Genomic DNA, 6,953 nt, shown 5'->3' with positions numbered 1-6,953 from the left:
GGGGAGGTTGGCTGCCATGAAAACCAGCCTCTCCTTGCACGGGGCTGTGCTCACGGGGGGCTACAGTGCTCCTGGCCCTGCCCTTTCCCCCCCCCCCCCAAATCCACTCGCCATGTCTCTGTGTGGCTGGGTGATTTAAAGTCCAGCCTGCGGCTTTTCGATAGATATAATCCCGACGAGGCAAGGAAAGATGCCAGAAAAGATGACGAATCGAGGGAGCCTTAGATCAGCAGCAAGGGCTAAGAGGGGAGGGCAAGGGAAAGCAGAAGGGATAGCTGGGCTGGCACCTCACCTGAGACCGCCGAGGCAAGGAGGTGGTTTCAGGGAGGCTGTGGTGGGAACCACGCCATGGGGAATATTTCAAAGCAAACTCTGGAAAACACCACCCCAGGAGCAATTCTGCAAGTAGATGGGGATGGCTGTGGTTTAATGCAGCTCGCCCACCTTTGACTCGTGGGAAGAAAAGTCACAATTCAGAGGCGTTGGGGCCATCCCCACACAACAGGCAGCCAGAGAAAATCCGCCGGCTGAGGTGAGCCCACCTGGTCTTGGCCAACAGCCCCAACTCCTGCAGAAAACACCCGGGATCCCTTCCTGGGTGCCCCAAGGCAAATCCCTCCCACTCTCCGTGCTGCTGGCAAGCACTTTAAGCCTCTACAGCATGCACCAAAGAGTTAAGCGCTGCTTCGCCACAGCGAGCGTCCTGCGGTTGCTCACAGCACTTCATGCCATCCACCCCTTCGCCACTTTCTCACCCGCTCGCTGCCCCAGCCACTCTCCGCACGCCTCTGACTGCAGGCTAAGAGCACGCCACTCGCCAAACGCCTTTGTGGCTAAACGGCCGAGCTGCAGGTACGCACGGGAGTTTCACTACGACTCGGGCTTCTCGTAACGGCGAGGATGTGGGCTCTGGGATTTGGCCACGTCCAGTCCAACAGCACCTTCCTGCATTTCACCAGGTTTCCTCCTTCAGCCCCAGAAGTTACCGACTGCATTAAACACTGAGATCAGCCCCCGGCCCCGGGTCAGAGCCCCGGAGCTCAGACCCACATGGCACTGGGGCTTTTCCTCCTCTGTGGGTGCTGGATGTGGCCAGCATCAGCAGCACCAGGGGTCACTCCAGAAGCTGATGGAGGTGAAGATTCATCTGGAGTGAAGGGAAACAACAAAATGAAACCCCTCCAGACTGCGGCCACCAGACAAAAACACACCAGCATGCCATTTTCCTTCCCTCCCATGCTGGTAAAGTGACTTTAAGCCACATCACGGTAAGCGAAAGCACATGGCTGCTGCTGCTGCACTGGATGGGCCTTTGAAAGAAGGTGTTTCTCAACATATCCTTGTTTTGGCTGTGATTATTGCCTGGGACACCACTGGGAGGGAACGACGTGCCTGGAGACACCGCGTCCAGTGTGTAATGTGACATGGTGATGCTGAAACTCGGGGCTGGAAGAAGCCCTGGGGTGAGGATTGAGGCCAGCAAGGCTGGGGAGAGCACATGCTGCTCTTGTCTTCCCCCTCAGCATCCCCGTAGGACCAGGGCTTGCTTCTCTGATGTGTAGGCACAGCTCCATTTTAGGGGATTTGGAAACTATACCTAAGTGGCAAAGGAGAACCCCATCTCTGCTGCATCGTGCTTTCCCCACGGTACTCCTCAGCCTTCCCTCGGGACCTCCCAGCGGGCCAGGACTGCAGCAAGGTGAGATGCAAGGGGCACACGCGATGGGGAAGCAGCAGGCTCAGAGAAGCGGTGAGGTGGGTCGGTTTGACCTGAGCCTGGTTAAGTGGGGAGAAATACGGTGTAGTAGGTGTCTGCAACACCGCAAATCGGGGTCCAGGGAGGGGTGCCGGGTGATAGCTGAGGGGTACTGCATGCGTGTGAGGAGGAGAGGGAAGCATGGGTCACTTTTCTCCAGGCTTTTTTTCCCCTCGTGTTGTGATAATTATGTTTGCAAGAGCAAATTAACACTCTCAAGTGTGAAGAGCAAAACTCAGCCCTGGGAAGGAAGGAGCAAACTGCCTCCCTCCAGGAGGACACCTGCTTCTCCTTGGCCGCAGCAACAGCTCTGTGCACCCCCAAAGGTGCTGCACCCAAATCTGTGCATCCAGCATCTTCCCAGAATCCTTCCACCCCCTGTCGTCGCATCACTCGTAGACATGCATTCCTTTTGACTTCTCCTTTATCTTTGTTTTGGCCAATTCTGCACTCTGGAAAAAAAAAATAATCCTCTGGTTTATTTGGTTTCCAAGGCTGAATGGTGATGACTTGTTGGCTCGTGTGTCCATCACTGGGAGAGCTGGCAGGTACTGACCCCCCTGCAATCTGGAGGCTGCGGGCTAACCTGAGCTCAAGCAGTGACAAGAGCTGGAGAAACGAAGGCAGGGATGTTCTCCTTTTCTGTTTGCCGTTGCTCCTGAGGGGAAGATACTAGAAAATTCCCAGCCAGGCAGCATTTCTTCCGCAAGAAGGGGTTTGCTGTCACACTCAGAACAGGTGATTCAGAATAAGAGCACCAGTGACACCAGGAGTCCTAGTGCCCTCCACTGCTTATATGCAATTGCTGTTAGAGACCTCTTCTGCCTTGCTGCAGAAATGCCTCTGAAGCCACTTCTGCATGTGCTTTGTCTTGACTGCACGGTGGCTTTTTTAATCAGGTTTATATAGAAACATACCCTGTTGCTGCCAGGCCAAATTTTTGCTCAACTTTTCCTTCACCCTTCTTCCGACAAGCCACCACTGACTTGCTATTATTTATATTTCAGTTGTTCTTAGAGGAAGTGATGGAATTTCCCATACATCAAGTGGTCTAAAACCATACAGCAAAACATAGCCCCACACTAAAGCACTTGCAGGCTGGAGAGGCACGGCGTTAGCAGGTACAAGTGGCGTGACCTGGGCCAGGCAGGATGCTGGTGGCAGCTGACACCCTCACCTCCGTATCCACCACCTAAGGCAACCATCCCGTGGCTGCCGCCCTCCTTTGCCCTCCCAGCTGCGGAAAGATCAGATTTTTCTTGCTGCCCAGAATTGCTCTGTAGTGGGAGATGAGGCTGAAACTCGATCGCTTTGCCTTTAAGATCACAAACTGAAAAAAAGCCAAATGCATTTCAGCAAATAATCCAAGGAGCACGGCTGCCAGAAACCCCTAAGTGAGAGCAAACAGTCCTTATCTCGCAAAGTTTTATGTTACTTAACACCAGTGCAAGTTTAAAGGCATTTGTTTGTTTCTGTTACACACAAGGCATCTTTTCTGGGCAGATCCTGTTATTAGGGTTAGTCCCTGAGTATTTGTACCAGCACTTGTTCATCTTCCCACTTGCTCCACTACAGCCTGATTGCTGGAAATGGCGATTGCCAGTGACTAATTTTTTTTTCACATCTGAGGCCTCAGAGTGCTCAAGGAGGAGATACATATCATTGTCTTACGCTGTTTGCATTGTGACCAAGGATAGAAATGTCACTTTGTTGTTTTCCTCCCTGCCACCAGCAGTGCAAAATGAACAAGGGCATTGGATTTCAAGTCTCGTTGGCTCAAAGGAGGACTTTGTTTGCAGAGTCTAGCTCGAAAGGGCGTTAAAAGGACTGTAATTCCAACGGGGGGGGGGGGAAAGGTGACCTTTTGGTGATCTTCTGGGGAAAGGGCGACAGTGAAAGTTTGGCTCTGCGACCATTAACTTGGCTCTCTAACTCAGTGTGGAGAAGTTAACCAAATGTCAAATGACTTGCATGCAGGGTTACCAAGAATCATTTATCAGCATAGCCATATGGTGAAAAACACGATCGCATAATAGCAACCGAGCGGGAAGTGTTTATAACTCCTCTTGGGAAAGGGACTGGAAGAGTTACCTCTTTCTGTAGCAGCAAACCCTTAGGCAGAGCCCCTCGGATGTGAACCGGGTTCACTCAGAAATGACAGAGAAGAGCCTTTCCACCCCCTGCCTTTGGCTGGCAGGTCGGAGCTACCTGGCTCCGCTGGCGTTGGTAAAGCCCAGCGCACACCTGACACCCTTCCCGGAGGCTCTGGCCCACGCCACCCACTTTTGGCGCTGCCCAAGAGAAAGAAAAATGAGCCATGTCACAGATCCTGGTCACCAAAACCTACAAAAACCACACAGGACAGTGTTTTCCTTCAAAGCCTCGCACCTGGCAAGGCAGTAGCATGGGGTGGGGAGGTGCAAATCGTCGTGGAGCTAAGCGTATGACCAAGGAGTCCACCTTGGCTTCAGCTGCAAACACAGAAGTGTCTTGGTTAGCAAACAAGCTGAGCCGAGGGCTCGGTTGCAGCTGGGCGGTGTTTTATCTTGCTTCTTCCATCAGAATTCACTTGCATGCAGAGGTTTAGATTTTTAGACCATTTAAGGTTAACTCCTTGCAATATGTTAATCGGCTGCTTTCCCGGAGGAGCAGCCGGCGGGGGGTTAGGGAGCGAGAAGAACAGAAGTTGCTCTGCCAGCGGCAGGATGAACGGTCTCTGCCACATTCGTGCCTGGTGTTGCTGCATGCCCGGGACATCCCTGCAGCGTGCTCAGCTCCTTCCCGACCTCGCCAACCCTGCACATCGTGCCCGGAGCTCAGTCCCTCTCTCTTGCCCCGGAGAGGGGCAGGAAGCATCACACGGCATGCCAGGAGCGGTGTCCGGCCGCCCCGCAGCCTGCAGGCACGCAGGAGCAGGCTCTGCGTTCTCCCTCTCTTCCCTCCCCTATTTTTTCTCATCATGGAGCGCATCCGAATTGCTTTGCTGTAAGATCCCTTCCGTGCTGCTGGGTTCAGTTGAAATTGGCCAGTGGATTCAAACTGTATCGTGGGCGGCTGATAGGCAGATAGACAACATGATTGCAAGAACTTCATTTCTGTAAGAAATCAGGCTAAAAATGACTCCTTATCCCAAGGGAGCTTGTCCAGCATGTCTCAGACTGAAGTGTGCAAGGCAAAGAGAAAACACTACGCAGACAGCAATGGTTAGGGTCCTAATTCGAGATCCACAGTCAAATTTCTCCCCTACCACAGCCTCTCTGTTTGGCCTCCAGCAAATCACATAATTTTTCTAATCCTCTGTTCCTTTTACGTAAAACAGAGCCAAAGGTTTGGGGTTTTTACCTTTTGGAGAGGGTATGATGGCTAAGTAAATTAGAAATCATCAGATGTTTGGATACTGCATCTAAGCCTACAGCTTCAGTCTAGTGCCATCAAAGCACATAATACCATTTTAAAAAAATCAGAAAAAAAAGACTTCTGCTGTCTGGGCCCGCAAACCCAGAACCACACGGGTTTGGAAACAAGGTCCCACTCGGGAGGAGGTACAGATACAGCTGCTCTGGGGTGAAGGAGGTACCAGCATGCTATTGCATCTGGTAATGTACTAGCACACGCTGAAACAACAGCCTTCTGCATCATTCTGCTCCTGGGTTAGCCTGGGGAAGAAGAGCAAAATCTTGTCTTTCCTCACACAAAGACTGAAAGGTGAAGCTAAAATCCCCCCCCCCAAAATCTTTGCAGGGTGTAACAGAGGGGCAAACCACCTCCAGGGAGGCTGCGGGAGCCTGTCTCTAGTTAGGAGTACTCAGCATGGCAAACACTGTTTGTCACAGGACAGGGGAGCTGTGGTATTGCAGCTGCCTCTCCGTGCGCAGGGATGTTATTCCGCCTCTAGATTTGTGGTCTGATGTTCCTGAACATTTGCAATCTCTGGGTGAGCCTATAAGCCTTTAGTTTTATCACATTAACATGGAAAAGTGTTGGCTGTCTTCAAACCGCTGCGGGGATAATATTTGAAGCAAAGGGATAATGTTTTGTGAGCGAAGAAGGTCCAAAATAGCGACGTTTTCTTCCCATTAGTGCCAACCACCCCTTCTGTGAAGGGTGTTCTCTGGCTGGGGGAAATGAATTGGTGGTTGCTGCCCATCCCTAATAGGATTTATACTCCCAGAGCTGAAATCACCCACACAAGCAAGGCTAATGCTGTCACTTGCCAGCCCTCGCAGAAAAAAAGCGGTCGTGGACTTGAGGCAAATTGAATCAGGGCTCCCAAATTCCCCCTGGGGATGCAGGAGCTGAGGGCTCCCTTCAAGTCCAGTTTTCTGCTGGGGACCCACGACTGTCCTGGTGAGCATCATCCTGTGGGTGAGCGACTTCATCCCGGACCCACAGAGATGGGGATGTTGTCTTGCCAGCGTGTTCCCACCAATGTGCTATTGCTGTCATCGGGATGGACCCTTTCGGCGTCCTCAAGGACTCGTGCTGGTGCGGTATTGTGTTCTGCCGCAAAATGACCTCCCTCATGTGGTGAGAACTTCACTTGCTGTATCATTGTCTTCCTCCTCCATCCTCATTCCTTTCCCTCGGTACCTCTGCTTTACTCTGGAGGCACTTCTGAATCCAGCTGATCGCTGGGCTGTCTTTAGTCATCCTTCCAGCTAAGTTTGCAGCGGGGAAAATTCCCCTTTGCTTATGCTGTCTCTTCGCCTGAGCTCTGATACGGTCTCCATCTTGGCCTTAAAACTCAAAATTAGGACGGCCCTTTCCCAAGGAAGCCCTCTCTGGTGCCGGCTAGGTAAGATGAGGAGAACAGGCAGAAGATCAGTTCGTAGGGCAGACTCTTGGGCATCCCCACTGGGTTGCCGCAAGCGCTGCTCAGGAGAACAGGTAGCGGCAGTTGAACAGAGCCGCTTCTCCCCTTCTTCCCAGCAAGCCGCCCAGCTCGCCCATCTGATAAGTGGCAGGTTGCAGGGGCGTTGGCATGGAAGCTTTGTTTTTAATGCGCTGTTTTTCCAGATTCCCATCCAATTGTGAGGAAGGGTGTACTCTGGTTCTGCTTCCTTTTGACCTCTTGTTAGCTCTTGTCTGCGAGGAGTGAGGTCCCACGCTTGCTTTTTGGCACGTTTGTACCAATGTCTCTCTGGCGGAGGGTGTGCGTGTGTGTGTTTTGATATGGCTTTGTGTTGTTTTTTTTTTC

The 6,953-nt window shown here is 52.1% G+C and overlaps 1 protein-coding gene across 3 annotated transcripts in view; it reads left to right on the top strand.

The window, feature by feature from the left end:
- The first annotated feature begins 267 nt into the window (after positions 1-267).
- The window catches only part of MGAT3 (mannosyl (beta-1,4-)-glycoprotein beta-1,4-N-acetylglucosaminyltransferase), a 30,038-nt gene continuing 23,352 nt past the window's right edge, over positions 268-6,953 (top strand). Inside the window, exons 1-2 of one of the 3 annotated variants that reach the window (XM_010565579.1) lie at positions 268-1,699; positions 2,251-2,494. The gene's annotated coding sequence lies outside the window, so the exon portion shown is untranslated. The remainder of the gene's footprint in view (positions 1,700-2,250; positions 2,495-6,953) is intronic. The other 2 variants (XM_010565490.1, XM_010565400.1) reach the window with 2 other exon arrangements.

The sequence above is a fragment of the Haliaeetus leucocephalus genome, unplaced genomic scaffold (assembly GCF_000737465.1).
Source record: "Haliaeetus leucocephalus isolate CR32 unplaced genomic scaffold, Haliaeetus_leucocephalus-4.0 Scaffold0, whole genome shotgun sequence".
In the NCBI taxonomy this organism is placed as follows: domain Eukaryota; kingdom Metazoa; phylum Chordata; class Aves; order Accipitriformes; family Accipitridae; genus Haliaeetus; species Haliaeetus leucocephalus.
The sequence above is the reverse complement of the archived record's forward strand: the minus strand, read 5'-3'. Positions and strand labels throughout refer to the sequence as shown.